The sequence below is a fragment of the Loxodonta africana genome, chromosome 6 (genome assembly GCF_030014295.1).
Source record: "Loxodonta africana isolate mLoxAfr1 chromosome 6, mLoxAfr1.hap2, whole genome shotgun sequence".
Taxonomy (NCBI): domain Eukaryota; kingdom Metazoa; phylum Chordata; class Mammalia; order Proboscidea; family Elephantidae; genus Loxodonta; species Loxodonta africana.
This window is the reverse complement of record NC_087347.1, coordinates 114152970-114178348: the sequence shown is the minus strand read 5'-3', so window position 1 is coordinate 114178348 and position 25379 is coordinate 114152970. Positions and strand designations below refer to the sequence as shown.

Sequence of the window (25379 nt, the reverse complement as noted above, 5' to 3'; positions counted from 1 at the left end):
ACCCTATAGGACAGAGTAAGAACTGCCCCATAGAGCTTCCAAAGGCTCCATAGAGAACCTATAAGCTCATTGCCGTCCAGTCAATTCCAACTCGTAGCAACCCTACAGGACAGAATAGAACTGCCCTGTAGTTTCCAAGGAGCGCCTGGTAGATTTGAACTGCCAACCTTTTGGTTAGCAGCTGTAGCTCTCGACCACTATGCCACCAGGGTTCCCAGTGAACCTATAGGAGAGGAGAAATTGGAGGCAGCAAGTATAGATAATTATCATATAGTGTTTTGCAGTAGAGAAAGTAGTGGTAGTTAGAGGGGAAAGTGCGTAAGGTTTTTGTTTTTATTTTAAGGAGGGAAAAATACCAGTATGCCTACACTGATGAGAATGATCCAGTAGGAGATATGTGACATGGGAGAGAAGTTGCAGAGTTGATGGGTCAACATTCTTGAGTCAGTAATAGGTGACGGAATCTGGGGCACAGGTTGAGGCAAGGACTGGAATGAGTTGGGAGCATGGACAGTTCGTCCAGGGTAACAGAAGAGAGGATACAGAATATGGGTAAAGAAGCAGATATATGGGTAGATATAGAAAGCTGCCAGCAATTTTTGTGACAGCTTCAATTTCCCTGGAAAGATCATCAGCTGGGTGTGGAAAAAGTAAATAAACAGCTGCCAAGGAGAATGGACTACGGCATTACTAGCAAAATGTGAAAATGAGAGTAGAGATGAAAGGAGTTGGGAGGAGCAGGGATGGCTACTACTACCAATATCCTCATTCTACATAGCTGTTCTCAAACTTTGTTGTGTATTAAAATCACCGGGAGTCTTTTCAAAATCTTGAAGCCCAGGCTGTACCACATATCAGTACAATCAAGATCTTTAAGGACGAAACCCAGTAGTATGATGACCAGGCAGAGTCACAACAAGTTACACGGGGATACTGGCACAGACATGATTATGGCTGGATTTAACCAGAATTGTCCTAGTCAGATGAGTATAGAAAAACAAGAGGGGAGTACAAAAAAAAAAAAATTGAAGGCATATTCAAGGGAGTTTAATCTAGGTATGATGAAAGGATATTAGAACAGTGAGAAACAGTGAAAAGGTGTAGCAGGATCAAAGGATGGATAGCAGGTCCTGATGGATGGCAATAAAGGGCATGAGCTGGAAAAATAAAGAGTGCAAACTTTTCTTGCAAAATTACTTTGATAATTCCTTCAACTTAATTTTATGTTTGTTTATGCAGTTCCTCTTAGCTATGTGTTTCATGTCATGAGTTGTTCCTCTTTTTTTGTTGCTGTAAGACTGTCTTTTTGGGTTCCTTAACTTCATATTTCACTTTTATTAATTTTTTAAAATTTCAGGAACTATATACTTTATTTATAAGAGCTCTTTTTCTGGCTGTCCCTTTTTCACAGGCATTTCTCATTTTATAAATGCTATGCTTTCTCAACTTTCTCCGATGCTCGTCATAGTATTTTTTTCTGAATTGCTTTCTGTTCCCTGAACAATCTGTTTCTCCTGCGGACAGTCCTCTTTCAAGTGATTCACTTCCCTCCCATGAGTGATAGCTGATGGTTCATTTATATTAAGAATGAAGGCTTAGGCTTATAATTCTAAATAATATGTGGTGTTTCCTCTGCTGTTGGGTATGTAATTGTTTCACTTTTGGCCTTTTCCCTACATAAGAAGACTGACTATATGAAAATTCAGACTTAAGATTGATAGACTTTGCTTTAGGGTAGAAAGCTGTGAGTCTTAGGAGACCTGTAACACCAGACTAAGAATGGTTTTACTTTAGGATACCAACACCCACATTAACAATCCTGGTTTTAAGTTACTTCAGTTATTTTAGCAACATCACTCCCTTAAGTCAGGATAAAACGACATCCTATTACTCTGTTAAACTAGGGCGAGGGATACAGACAGAGATAACTAGCCAATCAGCACAGCTGATTCACAGACAGATTTTGCATTCTTCTTTTATATTTTCTTGCTTTGCCCTTGGCGACTGGGAGCCAGAGTCTCCAGCACCCTTCCAGAAATTTGTTGAAACTTCTCATCTATAAATGACCACTCTCTTCACTGTTACAGCTTTTTTGTTTTATACCTTCAATGATACATTAATGAGATTTTGAGAGAAAAAGGAGGGGAGATGACACTGGTTACTTATTCTTCCCTTTTGGTCCAGAAATCATGTTCTTTTTGTTGTACTCAAATTTATTCAACTAGAAAGTCCATTTATTTAGTTAAAGCACTTTTGGAAACTCCAGAATATTATACAAAGGTAAAACATATTTGCCCACCTGGGCAGGAAACAGACCTGACACACCAAATCTGCATGCTATAGTATAAACAGAAAGGATCTAGCTGTGCAACTTTAAGATATTTAATTTTTTAGAGCTCTTGTTGTTGACCACATCTCCAGATCTGTTGGGCTTGAGTAAGATTAAAAAAGAGAGGAAAGCATGCAGATAAGACCAGATAAGAATCAGACATTATGATTATGAAACTGGAGCTTTTCTTTTTAACAATGATTTCCTGGGCTCTCTGCTATACACCAACTGGGATGAAAATCATTTTTGGAAATTAACTGATGATATCTAGAAAATGTTGACATTTCTCTGAAAAACCGCACGTTTACTATGAAAAACCTCAAAAGAGCCTTATGAAGAAATTCCAACCACATCAATCTGGAGTTCAGTCTCCTTGGAAAGAAATAAAAGCTGTTTTAAGACGAACAATGGTTATAAAAGACTAAGACACTCACTACAACCATCTACATCATTAGCAATCATACGCAAAGCACCAACAAGAAACAGAGACAAACATGACTTTGTGCCAATTGCTAACATCCTCCATGAACACATAAGAGTGATCAGAAAGTTCAAAATATTAACAATGAGAAAGAATAAATGGCATTAGCTTCAAAATGGGTTTCCATTAGGACGAAGGACCAATGACCAATGATTTCTAAGTCTCAACTGGAAGCCAGAAGAATGCCAACACCACTTGCTGGCCACAAGGTACTTAAGGATAGAGACAAAAGAGCTGACAAAAACTCATGGAAAACTTAATTAACTGTGGGAGGAGAGGACCCAAAATTATATTAAAATGTTTCATATATGTAAACACGCACATAAATATTAGCTGCCTGTAGCAGAATATATTTTCTAAAAATGGCTGCACAATATCCCCATTCCACACACTGTTTATACAGTGTCATACTGACTTTCCTCCCATAAAGAGGCGGGGTCTGTATGCCCTAATCCTGAAATTCTGCTGGCTACGACTACAGCAAAACTAAAGCTATTTGACTTCCAAGACTAAGTCACAAAAGGCAACACAGCTTCTGCCCGATCCTCTTGGGATGCTTGCTCTGGGAATTCACTCACCACGCTGTGAGGAAGCAGAGAGAGAGGCCAACAATCCCAGCCAAGAGACAGTATCAACTGTCAGACATGAGTAAGAAAGCCTTGGGGATGGTTGCAGCCGCTGCCAACATCTGACTATAGTTGCAAGAGACCTCAACTAAGAATTGCTTAGCTGAGCCCAGTCAACCCCCAGAACCATGAGTGATAATAATACAATGACTTGTTTTAAACCACTAAGTTTTGGAACTTACTATGCAGCAATAGATAAATCAGAATAGCAACCAATAGCAACCACTGAGCACTTGATTTGTGTCAGGTACTGTGCCAAGTGCTTTACATGTATCATTTCATTTCATCCACATAATTACTTAATGAATAAACCCACTGCCATTGAGCTGATTCTGACTCACAGCAACCCTATAGGACAGAGCAGAACTGCCCCATAGAGTTTCCAAGGAGCTGCTGGTGGATTCGAACTGCTGACCTTTTGGTTAGCAACCAAACGCTCAATTACTGCACCACAAGGTGTTATTATTATTGTCCAATTTATGATGAGCAAAATGAGGTTCCAAACCAAAGTCATTGCTGTCGAGTCAATTCTGACTCGTAAAGACCCTATAGGACAGAGTGGAGCTGCCCCTTAGGATTTCCTAGGCTGTAATCATTATGAAAGCTGACCGCCACATATTTGTCCCGTGGAACAACTGGTGGGTTTGAATTGCTGACCTTTCGGTTAGCAGCCAGGCACTTTAAACACTGCGCGACCGGGGCTCCTAAAATGAGGTTAACAGCATCTATTGGTCTCAACCTACCTGGAGCAAAGGAGAATGAAGAACACCAAAGACACAAGGTAATTATGAGCCCAAGAGACAGAAAGGGCCACATAAATCAGAGAACACATCAGCCTGAGACCAGAAGAACTGGATGGTGCCTGGCTACAACCGATGACTGCCCTGACAGGGTGGACAACAGAGAATCCCTGAAGGAGCAGGAGAGTGGTGAGATGCAGACCTCAAATTCTCATAAAAAGACCAGACTTAATGGTCTGACTGAGACTAGAAGGACCCTGGAGCTCATGGTCCCCGGACCTTCTGTTAACCCAAGACAAGAACCTTTCTGAAAGCCAATTCTTCAGACATGGATTGGACTGGACTATAAGACAGAAAATGATACTGATGAAGAGTGGGCTTCTTGGATCAAGTAGACATGTGAGACTATGTGGGCAGCTCCTGTCTGGAGTGAAGATGAGAAGGCAGAGGGGGACAGAAGCTGGATGAATGGACAATGAAACAGAGGGTGGAGAGAAGTGTGCTGTCTCATTAGGGGGAGAGCAACTAGGAGTATATAAAAAAACCAAACCAAACCCAGTGCCGTCGAGTTGATTCCGAGTCATTAGGACCCTACAGGACAGAGTAGAACTGCCCCATAGAGTTCCCAAGGAGCGCCTGGCGGATTCGAACTGCCGACCCTTTCGTTAGCAGCTGTAGCACTTAACCACTACGCCACCAGGGTTTCCAGGAGTATACAGAAAGGTGTATATAAATTTTTGTATGAGAGACTGACTTGATTTGTAAGCTTTCACTTAAAGTACAATAAAATTAAAAAAAAAAAAGGGCAAATGGTATCACTACCTCATGGTGTCATCATGACGACTTAATAATATACTCAATGGGTTTAATGCCAAAGAAAAGAAAAGAAAATGAATAAATAAAACACACACACAAAGAACTCACCACCATGAACAGGCATAGGGTTTGAGAATGGTTGCCGGTGCAGAGTGCCTGGAAGGTTGGGGAAAATAGGAGCAGGCCAGGCCAGATCAACATAAGCCTCACTAAAGAGTTAGAACTTTGTCCAGAAGAGAGTGGGGAAGCCTGAACGACTTCATCAGTGACTCCACGTGATCAGATCTGTTATAAGAAGTTCAGAAAGGAAGACAGACTGGAGGTGTGAAGACTGCAGCTCCAGGGAAAATGTGAGGCCTGACCCAGGGTTATAGACTCATAATGACAAAAACAAAAACAGACAAAGGGCCTGAGCAGGCAATGCACGAAACAAAGGATACATGTGGCTAACAAGCACGTGGAAACGTATTCAATATCCTTTAGTCATCATAGTCATCATCACAGAACTGCGAAAGAGAACAACCACATGCATGAAGCAATAGAATAAAAACCACACAGAGGTGACAAACAAAAAAAATGAGGTTAACACAGGTCAAATAAGGCCACGGTAAGTGATAGGGCTGATACGTAAACCAAGATATCTCTTACTCCAAAGTCAGGTTTTTTTGCATTAAAATTATTCTATGATAACAATAACAATAGTCACTATCATTTACTGAGAATGCTTATGCCAGGCACTGTTTGAAGCACTTCACATGCATCAAATCTCTTAAATCTCCACATCCTGTAGATTAAACTATTATTATTTTTCTTCTCATAGATTAGGAAACTGAGGCACAGGGAAGGTAAGTAACTGGTTCTAGCTAGTAAGTAGAAGAGCCAATACTTAAAACTGAGGTAATCAAGCTTCAAGGAGCCCTGGTGGTGCAGTGGTTAAGCGCTTGTCTGCTAACCAAAAGGTCAGCAGTTTGAATCCACCAGCTGCTCCACAGGAGAAAGATGCAGCAGTCTGCTTCCACAATGATTTACAGCCTTGGAAACTCTATGGGGCAGTTCTACCCTGTCCTATAGGGTTCCTATGAGTTGGAACTGACTCGATGGCAAAAGGTTTGGTTTTCGGTTTAATCCAGCATCAGAGCCTTCTCATATTGCTTTTATTTTATTCTTAAAACTACAGAAAGAGTTCCAGCCAAGAGGGAGGTGCTTTTGGGCAGACTGCGTCACTAGTTAATCTTTTGGATAAGGGGTTCTCATTCATTCTAGGCAGTGCCAGTCACCTAAAGCACTGCCCTGCCTCAGTGATCCAAGGATGCAGGAAGCTACACTCATTGATTCATCTGGATTTAGACCACTGCTTGACTGATTCCTGGTCAAAGATTTGTTGGGTGGGTGATAAGTCTGGAAGTAGGTTAAAACCGTAGTGGGTTATTCCTAGAGCACCCCCAAGTTATCACTGTATTGATTGCTTCTGGGTCTCCTTATGATTCAAGAATCTGCCACATCTGACCTTGGAATACCCTTCAAATGGTTTCTAACTTCTGAAATACAGAAGGCGGCAGGAAGAGCAGATTTGGAAAAGAAATCAATAGATACTTTTAAAAAAAAATTTGACGTAATTCCCACAGCATAAAACTCACTCTTTTAAAGTAATTCAGTGGTTTTTAGAATATTCACAAGGTTGTGCAACCATCACTACTATCTAATTCCACAATATTTTTGTCACCCTACAAAGAAACCCCATATCCATTAGTGGTTACTCCCTAATTTCCCCTCCCTCCAGCCCCTGGCAACCACTAGCCTGCTTTCTCTAAGAATTTACCTATTCTGTACATTTCACATAAATGAAACCATATGTGACTTTTTATGTATGGTTTTAGTCACTCAGCATATTTTTAATGTTCATCAAGTTTATAGCATGTATCAGCACTTCATTCTTCTTTGTGGATGTGGATATACTACCTTTTGTTTATCCATTCATCAAGTGATGGACATTTAGGTTGTTTCCACTTTGGGCTATTGTAAATAATAGTGCTATGAACAACTGTATAAAAGCTTTTGTGAACACATTTTGAATTTTCTTGGGCATATTCCTAGGAATGGAGTTTGCTGGGTCATGTGGTAATTCTGTTTAACTTTTTGAAGACCTGCCAAACTATGCTCCAAAGTGTCTGCACCATTTTACATTCCCATCAGCAATGTATGAAGGTTACAGTTTCTCTATATCCTTGACAACACTTGTTTTCTTTTTCCATTCTAGGCATCTAAGTGGGTGTAAAGTGGTATTTCATTGTGGTTTGGATTTGCATTTCTCTAGTGACTAATGGGTTGGGTTTAGTGGCTAAAGATGTTGAGTATCTTTTGATGCGCTTATGGACATTTGTATATATTCTTTGGAGAAATGTCTACTGAAATCCTTCGTCCACGTTATCGATTGAATTGTGTCCCCCCAAAACGTGTGTCAACTTGGCTAGGCCATGATTCTCAATATCGTGCGGCTGTCCACCATTTTGTGATCTGATGTGATTTTCCTATGTGTTGCAAATCCTACCTCTATGATGTTAATGAGGTAGGGTTAGATGCAGTTATGTTAATGAGGCAGGACTCAATCTACAAGATTACCCATTACCCCACTGCCATCCAGTCCATTTCGACTCACAGCGACCCTATAGGACAGAGCAGAACTGCCCCATAGGGTTTCCTAGGAGTGCCTGGTGGATTTGAACTGCCAACCATGTGGTTAGCAACTATAGCTCTTAGCCACTAAGCCACCAGGGTTTCCAATCTACAAGATTAAGCTGTGTCTCTTTTGAGATATAAAACAGAGAAGCAAGCAGGTTGGTGGAGAGGAGGAGAGACGGGACCTCATGCCATGAAGAAAGCAGTGCCAGGGGAAAAGTGTGTCTTTTGGATCCAGGGGCCCTGCACTGAGAAGCTTCTAGTCCAGAGGAAGATGGATGACAAGAACCTTCCTCCAGAGCTGACAGAGAGAAAGCCTTTCCCTGGAGCTGATACCCTGAAGTTGGACTTCTGGCCTACGAGACTGTGAGAGAATAAACTAATGTTTGTTGAAGCCATCCACTTGTGGTATTTCTGGTACAGCAGCACTAGGTAATTAAGACAGTCCATTTTTTAATTGGATCATTTGTCTTTTTATTGTTAAGCATAAGAGTTCTTTATATATTTTAGATATATATCTCTTAACAAATACATAATTTACAAATATTTTCCCCTATTCTGAGTTGTCTTTTCAGTTTCTTTAAGGCGTCCTTTGAAGCACAAAGGTTTTTTTCATTTTGATGATGTCCAATATTTGTTTGGTTGAGTACTTTAGGTGTCACATTGCCTATTCCAAAGTTACAAGGATTTATACCTATTTTTCTACGAGTTTTATAGTTTTAGCTCTTACATTTAGGTTTTAGATCCATTTTGAATTAATTCCTATAAACAGTATGAGGCAGGGGTCCAGCTCCAGTATTTGCACGAGGATTATCAGTTGTGGAAGCATCATTTGATGAAAATACTATTTGTTCCCCATTGAACTGTCTCAGCACCCTTGTCAAAATCAACTAGTCCCCAGATGTACAGGTTTATTTCTTGCTTTCGATGCTATTCCATTGGCCTATATATTTATTGTTATGCCAAAACCACACACTCTTCATTACTGTAGCTTGGTATGAAGTTTTGAAAGCAAACCTTATAACAATGTAGGCAACTTTAGCAGGCTCCATTCTGAATGATAACATAATCTTCTAGAGTACCAACTCTGAAACAACTTAGAAAAAGGAATCTAAAGGTTGATTTACTTGGACTAATTGGATAGTGGCCATTAAAATTTTATTCAATTTCAAGTAACAGATCTTGAGTTGATTCATCTCAAACATAAGAGAGCCTAAACTCTGGCTCCCAAGTCTTTTTCTACCTTTGTCTTTCTCATGGCTACCTCACTCCACTCAGTAACATTTCTCTTTACACACAATCACTGGAACAGAAAGGGGAACACACTGAAATACACGGAGGGTAGGAGAAGGCATGTGAGATTTTAAAAAATTTCTTCATGATCTGACTAAGAATTGCTATTTCACAATGCTTTATATATGTAGTCACAGAAAGTCCTTACAGCATTCAGGCTGTACTTCTTCCAAGACAGATTTGTTCACTCTTCTGGCAGTCTATGGTATATTCAATATTCTTTGCCAACATCATAATTCAAAGACGTCAATTCTTCTTTACTCCTCCTTATTCATTACTTAGCTTTCAAAAGCACATGCGGCAATTGAAAACACCATGGCTTGGGTCAGGCACATCTCAATCCTCAAAGTGACACCTTTGCTTTTTAACACTTTCAAAAAGTCTTTTGCAGCAGATTTGCCTAATGCAATGTGTCGTTTGATTTCCTGACTGCTGCTTCCACGGGCGATGATTGTGGATCCAAGTAAAATAAAATCCTTGACAACTTCAATTTTTTTCTTCATTAATCATGATGCTGCTTGTTGGTCCAGTTGTGAGGATTTTTGTTTTAAGGTGTAATGCATACTGAAAGCTGTAGTCTTTGATCTTCATCAGTAAGTGCTTCAAGTCATCTTTGCTTTCAGCAAGCAAGGTTGTGTTGTCTGCATATTGCAGGTTGTTAATGAGTCTTCCTCTAATCCTGATGCAGCTTTCTCCTTCATATAGTCCAGCTTTTCAGATTATTTTCTCGGCATACAGATCGACTTAAGTATGGTGAAGGGATACAGCCCTGACACACACCTTTCCTGACTTTAAATCACGCAGTACTCCCTTGTTCTGTTTGAATGACTGTCTCTTGGTCTACGCATAGGTTCCACATGAGCACAATTAAGTGTTTTGGAATTCCCATTCTTCACAGTATTATTCATAATTTGTTATGATCCATACAGTCGGATGCCTTTGCATAGTCAGTAAAACACAGGTAAACATCTTTCTGGTATTCTCTGCTTTCAGCCAAGATCCATCTAGCATTAGCAATGATATCCCTCATTCCACATCCTCTTCTGAATCCACCTTGAATTTCTGGCAGTTTTCTGTTAATATACTGCTGCAACTGCTTTTGAATGATCTTCAGTAAAATTTTACTTGTGTGTGATATTAATAGAACCCTGGTGGCACAGTGGTTAGGAAGTTTGGCTGCTAACCAAAAGGTCAGCAGTTCAAATCCACCAGTTGCTCCTTTGAAACCCTACAGGGCAGCTCTACTCTGTCCTACAGGGTCACTATGAGTCGGAATGGACTTAATGGCAATGGGTGGTAATAATGATACTGTTCGATAATTTCTACATTCTGTTGGATCGCCTTTCTTTGGAATAGGCATAAATATGGATCTCTTCCAGTCGGTTAGCCAGGTACCTGTCCTCCAAATTTCTTGGCATGCATAAGTGAACACTTTTAGTGTTATATCCATTTGTTGAACCATCTCAATTGGTATTCCAACAAATCTCGGAGACTTGTTTTTAGTCAGTCAGTGTCTTCAGTGCAGCTTGGATTTCTTCCTTCAGTACCATCGTTTCTTGATCATATGCTACCTCCTGAAATGGCTGAATGCCAACCAATTCTTTTTGGTACAATGACTTTGTGTATTCCTTCCATCTTCTTTTGATGCTTCCTGCGTTGTACAATTTTTGTCCATAGAAACCTTCAATAATGCAACTCGAGGTTTGAATTTTTTCTTCAGTTCTTTTAGCTTGATAAATGCCGAGCGTGTTCTTCTCTTTTGGTTTTCTATTTCCAGGTCTTTGTAGATGTCATTGAACTTCGTCTGCTCAAGGCGCTCTTTTATTTCATCATTTCTTGCACTCACTTTAGCAACTCAAAGTTCAAGAGCAAGTTTCACAGTCTCTTCTGACATCCATTTTGGTCTTTTCTTTCTTTCCTGTCTTTTTAATGACAGTATTAGGTATTAAATTAAGCCCCTTAACCCAATAACGGTCCCAGAACTAATTGAGTATTCTATGCTAGCCTTAAAATAAATGTATTTTAAGACACATATAAGTCATACACAACACAAGCTAATATACTATAGAGTTGTGCTGTCTAATGTGGTAGCTGCTAGATATATGTGCATAACTTAAAACATAAATTAATGAAAATTATATAAAATTAAAAGTTCAGCCCCTCAGTCACACTGGCCACATTTTAAGTTCTCAAAAGCCGTAGTAGTTAGTGGGTACCATATTGGACAGCTACAGATACAGAACATTTCCATCACTGCAGAAAATTATGTTCAACAGCAATAGAGAACAGACCTGAAAACAATCACTGAGGATCATATTTCCATTAAGGATGAGTGTGAAAAATGTGTAATATTGCCTTTATCACTCATGGATAGCTTATGTATATACATTATCCATATATGATGCATGAATGAGAAAGGCAGGCAACTGCTGATATGACCTTCAAGTTAACAAGCAATACATAAATATAATCAATATTAATATCACAGATGAAAGTATTATAGTTTGGTAGTACAAGGATAAGTCTAAAATGGTCAGCTTATAAACTGAAAATACTGCAGTTGCACAGGTCAGACAGCTCGGAGTAGGCTTTTTAGCAATGAGGTATGGTGAAAGGACAGGAGTTCTGAAGTCAAACATTTACTGAAATAGGGATTCTGCCACTTTCTGGCTAAAAGACCTTAGATTTATTGAGCCCCACTTTCTTCTTTGATAAAACCTAGACAATACTACACGTCTGAAAAGATTGTTGGAAGGATTAAATAATTTAAAACACGTAAATAAATCATTTAGCAGTGTCTCTAAGCAAACAAAGAATTCAGTAAACATTCCTGGACTGGAAAAGATTAAATTCCAATAAGTAAACTTAAAACCTCTAGAGGTGGAGGACAGAGTTGCACTAGTTCTAAAGAATATCAAATGAAAAGGTAAATGCAATTTAAAATATAGTAAAAACATTAACTACCTTATTTCTTCAAGCTTCAGATATACACGTTAGCACGTACATATGAAAAAACTGCTATGCCAGTAATAAACACTTGAAGGAGTGGGTCAAACTGTAAAGGCACTGATAAACACTTTTCCCAACAAATCTTCTAGCTTAGGAGCCTTCTTTACTTTGATTGATTACAAATACTCTAAAGCTCCTACTTCCCTGTATATAAACGACACTCCAAGCATCACTTAAAACACTTGTTCCCATGGGCTACATTTAGATATAGACATAATCTACCGTTTAAGAAATCACGTAACTAAGAATAAACACATACAATAACATAGTATTCAGAGCTATGGTATGTGTAGCCTAGTCTCAGGCAGTTTTCAAGTTATAATAATTTTTCCGCAACTGTTTCTTTTTCTTAATTTTCTATTGTTCTCCTTTCTCTAACTTATTCACAAACAAGTCTTCCCTCCTCAGAGGGAACTAATAGAAATATTATGGGAACTGAAGTATTTAAGGTTATATTGATGTAAGTCTTAGATTTGCGGTTAGAGGTTGGAGAGTGTGACGGTTAAGATTGTGTGTCAACTTGGTGGGCCATGATTCTCAGTGTTTTGGCAGTTATATAACGTTGTGATCACTTTCCTGTTGAAATTTTTATGTGATCACCCCCCTGATGGAATCTGCAGAGTGGTACTGGTGGAGGCAGGACCTGTGGCAGCTCACCGCCACCTCAGCCTTTATCTCTCCGCCTTCCCCTGCCTACTTCCTTCCTGCTCACCTTGCCAAGGTTTTTGGCTTGTTCTGAATCCAGCAGCTGCCTCTTGTCTGATCTCCGGTTCTTGGGATTTCAGCTAGCAGCTTACCTGTCCACTCTGGGTTTCTTCCACCTTCACAGCCTGTGAGTGGGAGTCCTGCTCTCCGACCTATTGATCTTGAGTTTACCAGCTTCTGTGGCTCCGTGAATTGGGAAAGACCACTATCCTGACCCATGGACTTGGGACTTTCCAATCTCTACAATCGCATGAGCTGTCTCCTTGATATAAATCTTTCTCTCTCTCTATATATATACGTATATGCTTTACTGGTTTTGCTTCTCTAGATAACCCAGCCTAAGGCAGAGCATATACTTGGGTTGATAACTGCTGAAGCTTGGTGATGGGTGCATGAAGGTTCACTATGCTATTCCTTCTCTTTTATATATATTTCAAAAGATCTATATAAAACAATGTTATGGGAGAATGACATCAGTAACTAGAAATTTTTTATTGTGTCATTTCACTTGTAAATAGTTATCTTTCCAGAAAATATATTAGGTCTCACTTACAACTGCCAATCATCCTTGCTTTTCCTTCTATTTTTCCACAAAATATGTATCAGAAAGCTCCTCTTGATTAACATAAGTATACCCTAACTTTGGTCACAGAAATTGGCTTTAGAGTTATAAGCTTGGGAACCAGTTTTAGTTCAGGGACAACCATAATAAGATTTGTTGGACCAATGAAGGCCCTCCTGACTGTCATTACTGAAACCTCTACAAGTGATTATTAAGAAAGACGATTCAAATCATTTTTTAGCCAACCTGTGAAAAAGTGAAGCTTTCAATAGTTCTGTCCATATGTAATGTTAAAATATACTGATGATTCTGTAACGATCCTCGGACTCGGACAGACATGGCTCTGACAGCATGCTTGTCCGTTTTCCTACTCTTGCTTATTCTATAATCCTTGGACTTGGGCAGACATGGCTGTGGCAGCACATCTGTGCATTTCCCACTTTTGCCTTTTTGAATATATGCCAAATAAAACTTCCTTTTTCTTTACTAAACTTTGTGGTGTTTTTACCCTACAACAGTACTTTTTGGAAATCACATTAGTTGCTAACATTTAAAAATCAGAATATTTCACACACAAAAAAAACTCTGAAAAACTAAGAGATCTGGCAATGCTGGATGGGTTTTTTTTGGCATGGCAATCATTGGCTGGAGCTGAATAGCAGCTGTTCCTGTAAGATATGAGGCATGTGCTACTATGCAATTAATCTTCCACACTTGTGTGTTACCTGCCTGACCCATGAAAGTTGGTTCAACAAAAGTTGAGAGGAAGCTTTAAAGAGGATCTACAGTAAGAAAGTTAACCAAGACGTGTGCATATCTCACAGGTTGGGCATGCCAGCCATGTAACTCCTGTGGAATATGGAACTTCCCTTTCTTTAATATTTTAATACCTGACAACAAGAGTTGCCAAATGGGAACCTGTTCAGATGTATTGGGATACCAGCTGTCATGGATTGAATTATGTCCCCCCCAAAAATATGTGTCAATTTGGTTAGGCCATGATTGCCAATATTGTGTAGTTGTCCTCCACTTTGTGATGATAATTTTATGTTAAAGAGTATTAGGGTAGGATTGTAAGATCCTTGCTAAGGATCCCTGATCCAATGTCAACCGAGTTTCCCTGGGGTGTGGCCTGCACCACCTTTTATAAAAGGAAAGAGATAAAAGAGAAAGGGAAGAGAGATAAAAGGAATGGGAAGCAAGCAGAGAGTTGAGGACCTCATACCACCAAGAAAGCTGCACCAGCAGCAGAGTGCGTCCTTTGGACCTGAGGTTCCTGCACTGAGACACTCCCAGACCAAAGGAAGACTGATGCATCACAAGGACCTTCCTCCAGAACCGACAGAGAAAGAAAGCCTTCCCTTGGAGCTAGTCCTCTGAATTCGGACTTCTAGCCTACACGACTGTGAGAGAATAAACTGCTCTTTGTTAAAGCCATCCACTTGTAGTATTTCTGTTAATAGCAGCACTAGATGACCAAGACACGAGCTCAGCTTTAAAAAAAAAAAAAATTATTAAAAAAAAACCTACTCCACTATTTAGTTAGAAGCTTTTGTAGTTTGGGTAGGCAACACAAAGTCAAAAACAGCCTCAGTATGCAATATACACTACCACCTGGAGGAACTGAAAGTAGAGTGAGAGAAGGTTCTTTGAAGGACAGCAGAAAAAGAACAAAATCAAAGAAGTTTAGAACTGAAATTGACTAGATTGGCTAAAGCCAGCACCAAAAAAACCAAACCCATTGTTCTGACTCATAGCGACTCTACAGGACAGAGTAGAACTGCCCCATGGGGTTTCCAAGGCTGAAATCTTTACAGAAGCAGGCTGCCACATCTTTCTCCCACAGAGCACCTGGTGGGTTGGAACGGCTGACCTTTCAGTTAGCAGCCAAACACTTAACCACTGTACCAACAGGGTTCACAAAGCCAAAAATTTCCTGGCATATGGTAGGTACTTTGTACACCGCTGCTGAAAAATGAATCCTAAGCAGACTTATCAAATAATGCAAAGGCAAAACAATATCTTAGATTCAGAAATCCTTAGTTTTTGTCTTGCCTTAAAGTCCGTGTATACATTTCTCCCTTAACCGGCAGTTACCTAATTCTGCCATCATCCTCCCCATCTGTTCCTATGACAACTTAACGAAATCTAAATCCAGAACAAGAAGTCTGAGTTAGTAAACATTTATTTTAAACTTCATATACATATTCAGTTTCAAATTCTGCAAATTGATTCGGTCCACAAAAAGAAAAAACAGGAATTCAAAAAACATGAAATGTCACTACTGCATTTATTCACCAAATTTCCTCTGAACAGCCAGTTTGATAACGCCCTGATGATGATGATTAACTGTCACTTGACCCGAATTTTTAGACTTCAGAAGGTTTCACTAAAACATTTCTAAATGAAAATGGAACGTGTGGCTAATTGACTCTATAAACAAATGCCTCCTTTGTCCTGAGACAAGGAGAACTGGATGGTGCTCAGCTACTATTATTGAATATTTTTATCAAAGGTTCCACTGAAGAATCCTGATGAACAGGGGGAAAATGCAGAACAGAATTTCAAAGTCTCACGGACTCCAGACTTTCTAGAACCATGGAGGCTGGATGAACCCCTGAAATTACTGCCCTGAGATAATCTTTAAACCTTAAACCAAAAATATCCCCTGAAATCTTCTTAAAACCAAATAATAGTTTAGCTTCATTTGTAAAAAAGTGTCTGCCTTGAGTATTACGCTCTTTTAAGAATTATCTATAGGGGATCAAATTGACAATAGGATAGAAACCTTAGGGAGCAGTGAGTTTATATTAATGGGGAAGAAACAACTCAAAAAAGGCGGGTAAGAATGGCCACACAACTTGAAGAATGTAATCAATGTCACTGAACTGTGTATGTAGAAACTGCTGAATTGGTGTATGTTTTACTTTGTATATTCTCAATAACAATAATAGCAAAATAAATAAAATCATAAAGAAGTGAAAGACTTATACAGTGAAAACTATAAATCATTACTGAAAGAAATTAAAGAAAACCTAAATAAGTGGAAAAAAATGTACATGAAGAAAAAAAGTTAAAAATTTAAAAAGTGCCTTAATATAATTATAAAATAATCAAACTGTCAGTTAATAAGAAAATAGCATATTGGCTTTCAGAGCTTTTATCCTACCACATAATGAATATTTACTAAGTAGCAAAATAAAGTTGACAATCTCACCTAACAGATATTTTACAGACCAAGTAGCTGATAATCTACATTAGATATCTTAAGAAGAATATCAATTAAATACTGAGAACTCAGAAAAGAATTGCTTGGATAGTGAAGAATCTGAAAACCACAACATATTAAGAATGAATGAATTACTGCAAGAGGAAAAATGTTTAGAGAGGGAAGGGTCAGGCATTTTGGCAATCTTCAAATACACATAAGAGCCTTGCAACAACAGTATAAATAAGCAGCTGAAATATGAGGCAGTGTGGTGTGGTAGAAAGAACAGTAAACTGAGAATTAAGACCTTGCAGTTCAAGTTTTGACCCCGCCACTAAAAGCTGTGTTTGAGATCTTAGATAACTCAACCTCTTCTCTCAGACAGCTCTCTTCTATTAAGTGGTCAAATGATCCTGCAGCTTTAGAATTCCAGGCTTACGTTGTTGTTGTTGTTGTTGTAAGGTTTCTTCGAGTTGCTTCCCACTCACAGCAACCCTACAAGACAGAGTAGAACTGCCCCATAGGGTTTCCAAGGAGCGGGTGGTGGATTTGGACTGCAGACGTTTTGGTTAGTAGCCGAGCTCTTAACTACTACCCATGTATCTCTCAAATCTTATCTTCTTGTCTTCATTTCTATTGCCATCACCTAAAATGTAGCAGCCCCCACCTGGTATCCTAACACCTTTGCCTTGCTTTCAAAAAGTGAAAACCTGACTATGTACCTTCCTTCTTAAAAATACCTCAATGGCTACCAAAAATTTTAGAATGCTAATAGAAATCCTAAAAGTATTCTGCAAGGTCCAGCATTTTTTGTCCCTCCATAACTCTCCAGCCTCATTTCGTGCCTCTCTCACTCCCAGTACTCCAGACCCACTGGCCTTTGCTCAAGCACTGGAATCAAAATGCATGCTGGCTGGACTCTAGACTTCCTGGAACCAGGGTGGGTAGATGAACCCCTGAAAATACTACCCTAAGATAATCTTCAAACTTGAAATGAAAAATATCCCCTTAAGTCTTAAAACCAAACAATAGCTTACCTTAACTAGTAAAGTCAGTCAGTCTTGAGCATTATGCTCTTTTAAGATCTATATGGGATCAAAGAGACAACAGCAACTCAAAAGGTTACATAGGAACCTTAGGGGGCAGTGAGTTTATGTTAATTAGGGAAGAACACTTCAGAAAAGGAGGGTGAGAATGGTTACCCAACTAGAAGAATACAATCACTGTCACTAAATCGTACATGTAGAAACTGCTGAATTGGTGTATGTTTTGCTATGTATATTCTCAACAACGACAACAAAATAACATTTAGGGGAAAAAAAATGTATGGTGGCTCCTCCACTTACGAACGGGTAACCTTAGACAAATTAGATCACCTCTGTGTGCCTCGGAAACCCTGGCGTAGTGGTTAAGTGCTACGGCTGCTAACCAAAGGGTTGGCAGTTCGAATCTGCCAGGCGCTCCTTGGAAACTCTATGGGGCAGTTCTACGCTGTCCTATAGGGTCGCTATGAGTCCGTATGGACATGACAGGTTTGGTTTGGTCTTCATTTTTAAAGTGGGGATACTAGCTCAATACATATGTTGAATAAATGAATCCAGCACCGAATTTGTATTATAAACAACATATAGTTAAATTTTCATTATCAAGTTGGCAGATAATGTAGGCATTTTAGCCTTCCATTCCCTGTTACTACCTGCTGTTCATTAGTACCACTACTAATGCTTAGCACAATCAGAGATGGTTGGAAACTTGGATCAGTGTATTAGTTGAAATATGCTCCAATTAATGCAAAAGTTTTACTTAAAGAGTAAAAAGAAACAAGACGATTGTCTTCAGAAATAATGTGTGAACTCCTATATACTTTATTAAACACTTAATCTAACCACTGTATTCCTTTAGCCTTTTTGCATGAAATGATCCCATGAAAAAAATTCCCTACCTGTACCTCACGCTGTCCTTCAAAACACACTTTAAATGTTAGTCCCCTGAGCATTTCCAAACCCTCTTTGCTCCATGCTTCCAACTTCAATCAGTATGTTCTCTTTACCTTCAATATACTTCCACTGTAACATCTATCACGCTATAAGAAAATTTCTTTACGTACATTCCACTGCTAGACAATGAATTTCTTGAAAGATAATGTCTTTTCCATTTCTGCATTTCAAGAGCATTTCTCTGAGACCAATTCATAGCCACTCACCATATATTTGTTTTAACTGGCCCCAGAAAACAAACAATGTATTTGGACCCTGATTTGAGAAATATTAGCTTAAGACACAAAGACTATTTTTATGAAAACGTCATTATAGTTGGGACTTATTACTGCAAACAAGAACTTCTGCCTATAAAACATACTTTTTATCGTTAAGATAAAAAGGAAAAATAAAAAATTCTCACACACCTGACATATTTGCAAACAATGATTCAGTTGTCATAAGGGTCTGTTGTCATAAATAACTTGAATTCTATCTCTGATACTATGCAACGCTGAGAAAATCACAAAGAAATGGCTATCTCAATATACCTATCTGCATATAAACCCACTGCTGCCTAGTCGATTCCGACTCATAACAACCCTGTAGGACAGAGTAGAACTGCCCACAGAGTTGCCAAGGAGCACCTGGTGGATTTGAACTGCCCACTTTTTGGTTATCAGCCATAGCTCTTAATCACTATGCCACCAGGGTTTCCATCTGCATGTAGTGGAGATTATAAGAGGAAATAATATAAAGTATAAATAAAGAAAAATAAACATGCTATATGTACCCAAGGAATGATTACCATAGATACAAGTATGATTGGTTTTAATTCAAAATTAAACTTCTGAAATTGCTGCTGATCAAATTAACTTTTTTTTTTTTTAATTATTATTGTACTTTAGATGAAGGTTTACAGAACTAGCTTCTCAATAAACAATTAGTGCACATATTGTTTTGTGACATTGATTACCAACCCCATGATATGTCAACACTCCATTCTTAACCTTGGGTTCCCTATTACCAGCCTTGCTGTCACCTGCTACCTCTAGTCCTTCTCCCTGGGCTGGTTTACTTTGTCCCTTTACTCTCATTGTTTTATAGATCTAATCTTTGGCTGAAGGGTGAACCTCGGAGTGACTTCATTACTGAGCTAAAAGGGTGTGTGGGAGCCATACTTATGGAGTTTCTACAGTGTCTGTCAGGCCAAGTATTCTGGTCTTTTTTTTTTTTTTTTTTTTGGTATATATCTCTTTTTTCTTTTTTACTGTGCTTTAAGTGAAAGTTTACAGCTCAAGTTAGTTTCTCATACAAAAATTTATACACACATTGTTAGGTGACCCTAGTCGCTCTCTCTAAAATGTGGCAGCCCATTTCTCCTTCTCGCCACGGACTTCCTGTGTCCATTCAACCAGCTCCTGCGCTTTCTGACTTCTCATCTTGTCTCTGGACAAGAGCTGCCCATTTAATTTCATGTATCTACTTGAACTGAGAAGCAACTCTTCCCAAGAATCATTTTATGTCTTATACCTCAGTTTAATCTTTGTCTGAAGAGTTGGCTTTGGGAATGGTTTTAGTTCTGGGTTAAGTCTGGTCTTTTTTTGTGAGTTAGAATTTTGTTCTAAATTATTCTCCAGCTCTGTCCAGGACCCTCTATTGTGATCCCTATCAGGGCAGTTGGTGGTGGTAGCAGGGCACCATATAGTTGTACTGGAGTCAGTATGGTGGAGGATGTGGTAGTTGTGATCCATTAGTCCTCTGGACTAATCTTTCCCCTGTGTCTTTACTTTTCTTCATTCTCCCTTGCTGCTGAAGGTGTGAGACCAATGTAGTACCTTACATGGCCACTCAAAAGCTTTTAAGACCCCAGACACTACTCATGGAAGTAGAATGTAGAATATTTTCTTTATAACCTATGTTATCCCAATTGGGCCAGATGTTCCCCAAGACCATGGCACCCACAGCACTCATACCAGCAATTTGGTCCCTAAGGGAGTTTGGATGTGTCTATGGAGTTTCCACGGCCTTGCCTTGTACAAGTTGTGCTGGTTTCCCTTGTATTGTGTACCATCTTACCCTTCACCAAAGTTAACACTTATCTACTGTCAATTTAGCATTTTTCCATCTCTGCTCCTCCCCTCCCTGATAACCACCAAAGATTGTTTCTTGTGTGTAAACCCTTTCATGAATTTTTATAGTCAAGGTCTCATACAATATTTGTCCTTTTGTGATTGACTTATTTCACTCAGCATAATGCCCTCCAGATTCATTCATGTTGTCAGATGCTTCGCAGATTCATCATTGTTCTTTACTGCTACATAGTACTCCATAGTGTTTACGTACCTCAGTTCGTTTATCCATTCATCTATCGATGGGCATCTAGGTTGTTTTCATATTTTTGCTATTGTGAACAATGCTGCAATGAATATGGGTGTACATATGTCTATTCCTGTGACGGCTCTTATTTCTCTAGAATATATTCCTAAGAGTGGGATTGCTGAATCATATGTTATTTCTATTTTTCAAAATGGTTGTACCATGTTGCATTCCCATCAACAGTGCGTTAAGAGATCCAATCTCCCCACACTCTCTTCAACATTTGTTATTTCCTGTTTTTTTTATTCCTGCCAGTAATGCTGGGGTGAGATGGTATCTCACTGTAGTTTTGATTTGCATTTCTCTAATGGCTAATGATCCCGAGCATTTCCTCATCTGTCTGTTAGCTGCCTGAATGTCTTCTTTGGTGAAGTGCCTTGTTCATTTCCTCTGCCAATTTTTTAATTGGATTATTTGTTTTTTTGTTGTAGAGATATTGGATTTGTTATAGCCAAACATTTTTTCCAAGTCTCTGAGTTCTTTTATTCTTTTGATGAAGTCTTTTGATGAGCATAAATGTTTAATTTTTAGAAGATCCCATGTATCTAGCTTATCCTCTTAAGTTTGGGTGTTGTTAGTTACGGTTTGTATCCTGTTATTAACATGTATTAAGGCCTCTAGCATTGATCATATTTTTTCTTCTATGATCTTTAGAGTTTTTGGCTTTATGTTTAGGTCTCTGACCCATTTTGAATTAGTTTTTGTTTATGGTGTGAATTATGAGTCCTGTTTCATTTTTTCGCAGATGGACATTCAGTTTTCCCACATCATTTCTTAAAAAGACTGTCTTTTTCCCATTTGATGAACTCTGGGCCCTTGTCGAAGATCAGGTGACTGCAGGTAGATAGGTTTACATCTGGGTTCTCAATTCTATTCCATTGGTCAATGTATCTGTCACTGTACCAGTATCAGGCAGTTTTGACTACTGTAACTATAGCAGGCTCTGAGGTCAGGCAGTGCAAGCCCTCCTACTTTGTTCTTCTTCAATAGTGCTTTACTTATCTGGGGTCTCTTTCCTTTCCATATAAATTTAATGATTAGTTTTTCCATCTTCTTAAAGAATGTTGTTGGTATGTGGATCGGGATTGCATTGTATTTGTAGATTGCTTTGGGTAGGAATCGACTCAATGGCACTGGGGTTTTTTTTTTTGGGTAAAATTGACATTTCGCAATGTTGAGTCTACCTATCCATGAGCATGGCATGTTTTTCCACTTATGTAGATCTCTTTTGGGTTTCCTGCAGTACTGTTTTGTAGTTTTCTATGTATAGGTCTTTTACATCCCTGGTTAGCTTTATTCCTAATATCTTATTTTTTTAGGAGCTATTTAAATGGTACTGTTTTCTTGATTTCCTGATTGTCATTCTCTTTATTGGTGTATAGAAATTCAACTGATTTTTGTATGTTTGTTTTATATTCTGCTACTCTGCTGAATCTTTCTATTAGTTCCAGTAGTTTTCTCGTGCAGTCTTTTCGGTTTTCTATACAAAGTATCATACCATCCACAAATAGGGACAGTTTTACTTCTTCAATACCAATTTGAATGCCCTTTATTTCTTTATCTGCCTAGGATTTCCAGCACAATGTTAAATAGGAGTGGTGATAAAGGGCATTCTTGTCTTGTTCCTGTTCTCAAGGGGAATGTTTTCAGCCTCTCTACATTAAGAACGATGTTGGCTGTTGGTTTTGTATAGATGCCTTTATTATGTTGTTGAGGAATTTCCCTTCTATACCTATTTTATTGAGAGTTTTTATCAGGAATGGGTGTTGGACTTTGTCAACTGCCTTTTCTGTGTCGATTGAGATGATCACATAATTCTTTTATGTGGTGGATTACGCTTGCTGATTTTCTAATGTTTAACCATCCCTGCATACCTGGTATGAATCTTAGTTATGGTGTATTGTTTTTCTGATATGATGCCAAAGCCTATTGGCTAGAATTTTGTTGAGAATTTTTGCATCAATACTCACAAGAGATATTATTCTGTATTTATTTATTTATTTATTTTTTTTGTGGTGTCTGCCTGATTTTGGTATCAGGGTTATGCTGGCTTCATAGAGTGAATTCAGAAGGATCCCTTCTTTTTCTATGTTCTGAAATAGTTTGAGTACTACTGGCATAAGCTCTTCTCTGAATGTTTGGTAGAATTCTCCAGTGAAGCTGCCTTGGCCAGGGCATTTTTTTGTTGGGAGATTTTTATTCTTACCTTTTCTATCTCTTCTCTTGATAGGGGTCTATTCAGATTTTCAACATCATTTTGTGTTAGTTTGGGTAGGTAGTATGTTTCTGGAAATTTGTCCTTTTCCTCTAGGTTTTCAAATTTGTTGAAGTATAATTTTTCATAATACTCTGTTATCCTTTTTATTTCAGTTGGGTCTGTTGTAATATCCCCCATTCCATTTCTTACTTGGGTTATTTGGGTTATTTGTGTCCTCTCCTGTTTTTCTTCTATCAGTTTGGCCAGTGGTTTGTCAATTTTGTTGATCTTCATTATTTCCTTTCTTCTGGTGGCTGTGGGCTTCTTTTGCTGTTCTCTTTCTATGTGTTCAAGTTGTGTAGCTAATGGTTTGATTTGTCCCCTTCTTTTTTGATGTGTGCATCTATTGCTATAAATTGACGTCTGAGGACTGTCTTTGCTGTGTCCTGAAGGTTTTGGAGGAAACCCTGGTGGAGTAGTGGTTAAGTACTACAGCTGCTAACCAAAAAGTCGGCAGTTCGAATCTGCCAGGCGCTCCCTGGAAACTCTATGGGGCAGTTCTACTCTGTCCTACAGGGTCACTGTGAGTCGGAATCGACTCGACGGCAGTGGGTTTAAAGGTTTTGGTATGATGTGTTTTCATTCTCATTTGATTCCAGGAATTTTTTGATTCCATCTTTGATTTCTTCCATTACCCAGTGGTTTTTAAGCAGGTGTTATTCAGTTTCCATGTAACTGTTTTTTTTTTTTCTTTGCTCATCCCATTGTTAATTTCTACTTTGATGACACTGTGATCAGAGAAGATACTTCATATTAACTCAACGTTTTGGATTTTGTTGAGGGTTGCTTTGTGGCCTAAGGCGTGGTCTACTGTAGAGAAAATTCCATGTGCACTGGAAAAGAACGTATACTTTGCAACTGCTGGATGGACTGTTTTAAGTATGTCTATGCAGTCAAGTTGGCTGATTGTGGCCTTTAGATCTTCCGTATCTTTGCTGAGTTTCTTTCTAGATGTTCTTCTCTCCTTTACCGAGAGTGATGTATTGAAGACTCCTAGTATTATTGTGGAACTATCGATTTCTCTTTTCAGCACTGTTAGAGTTTGTTTTATAAATTTTAGAGCCCTGTCATCAGTTGCCTAGATATTTATTATGGTTATGGCTTCAGGATGAGTCATCCCTTTAATCATTATTTAATGCCCTTCTTTGTCTTTTTTTTTTTCTAACTTTTATTGAGCTTCAAGTGAACGTTTACAAATCCAGTCAGACTGTCACATACAAGTTTATATACACCTTACTCCATACTCCCACTTGCTCTCCCCCTAATGAGTCAGCCCTTCCAGTCTCTCCTTTCGTGACAATTTTTCCTGCTTCCAACTCTATCCTCCCATCCCCCCTCCAGACAGGAGATGCCAACACAGTCTCAAGTGTCCACCTGATATAAATAGCTCACTCTTCATCAGCATCTCTCTTCTACCCACTGTCCAGTCCCTTTCATGTCTGATGAATTGTCTTCGGAAATGGTTCCCGTCCTGGGCCAACAGAAGGTTTGGGGACCATGACCACTGGGATTCCTCTAGTCTCAGTCAGACCATTAAGAATGGTCTTTTTGTGAGAATTTGGGGTCTGCATCCCACTGATCTCCTGCTCCCTCAGGGGTTCTCTGTTGTGCTCCCTGTCAGGGCAGTCATCAGTTGTGGCCGGGCACCATCTAGTTCTTCTGGTCTCAGGATGATGTAGGTCTCTGGTTCATGTGGCCCTTTCTGTCTCTTGGGCTCTTAGTTGTAGTGTGGCCTTGGTGTTCTTCATTCTCCTTTGATCCAGGTGGGTTGAGACCAATTGATGCATCTTAGATGGCCGCTTGTTAGCATTTAAGACCCCAGACGGCACATTTCAAAGTGGGATGCAGAATGTTTTCATAATAGAATTATCTTGCCAATTGACTTAGAAGTCCCCGCAAACCATGGTCCCTAAACCTCCGCCCTTGCTCCGCTGACCTTTGAAGCATTCGGTTTATCCCAGAAACTTCTTTGCTTTTGGTCCAGTCCAGTTGAGCTGACCTTCCATGTATTGAGTATTGTCCTTCCCTTCATCTAAAGCAGTTCTTATCTACTAATTAATCAGTAAAAAACCCTTTCCCACCCTCCCTCCCTCCCCCACCTCGTAACCACAAAAGTATGTGTTCTTCTCAGTTTATACTATTTCTCAAGATCTTATAATAGTGGTCTTATACAATATTTGTCCTTTTGCCTCTGACTGATTTCGCTCAGCATAATGCCTTCCAGGTTCCTGCATGTTATGAAATGTTTCACAGATTCGTCACTGTTCTTTATCGATGCGTAGTATTCCATTGTGTGAATATACCACAATTTATTTAACCATT

General features: G+C 39.0%; 1 protein-coding gene across 7 annotated transcripts in view; it reads right to left on the bottom strand.

Moving 5' to 3' along the window:
- Positions 1-25379, bottom strand: part of ZRANB3 (zinc finger RANBP2-type containing 3) — a 265124-nt gene that overhangs the window by 178906 nt on the left and 60839 nt on the right. Inside the window, exon 1 of one of the 7 annotated variants that reach the window (XM_023542995.2) lies at positions 5101-5793. The exons of 5 other annotated variants lie outside the window; for them this stretch is intronic. The gene's annotated coding sequence lies outside the window, so the exon portion shown is untranslated. Of the gene's footprint in view, positions 1-5100; positions 5794-25379 lie in introns of those variants that run through there. One more of the 7 variants, XM_023542998.2, reaches the window with a different exon arrangement.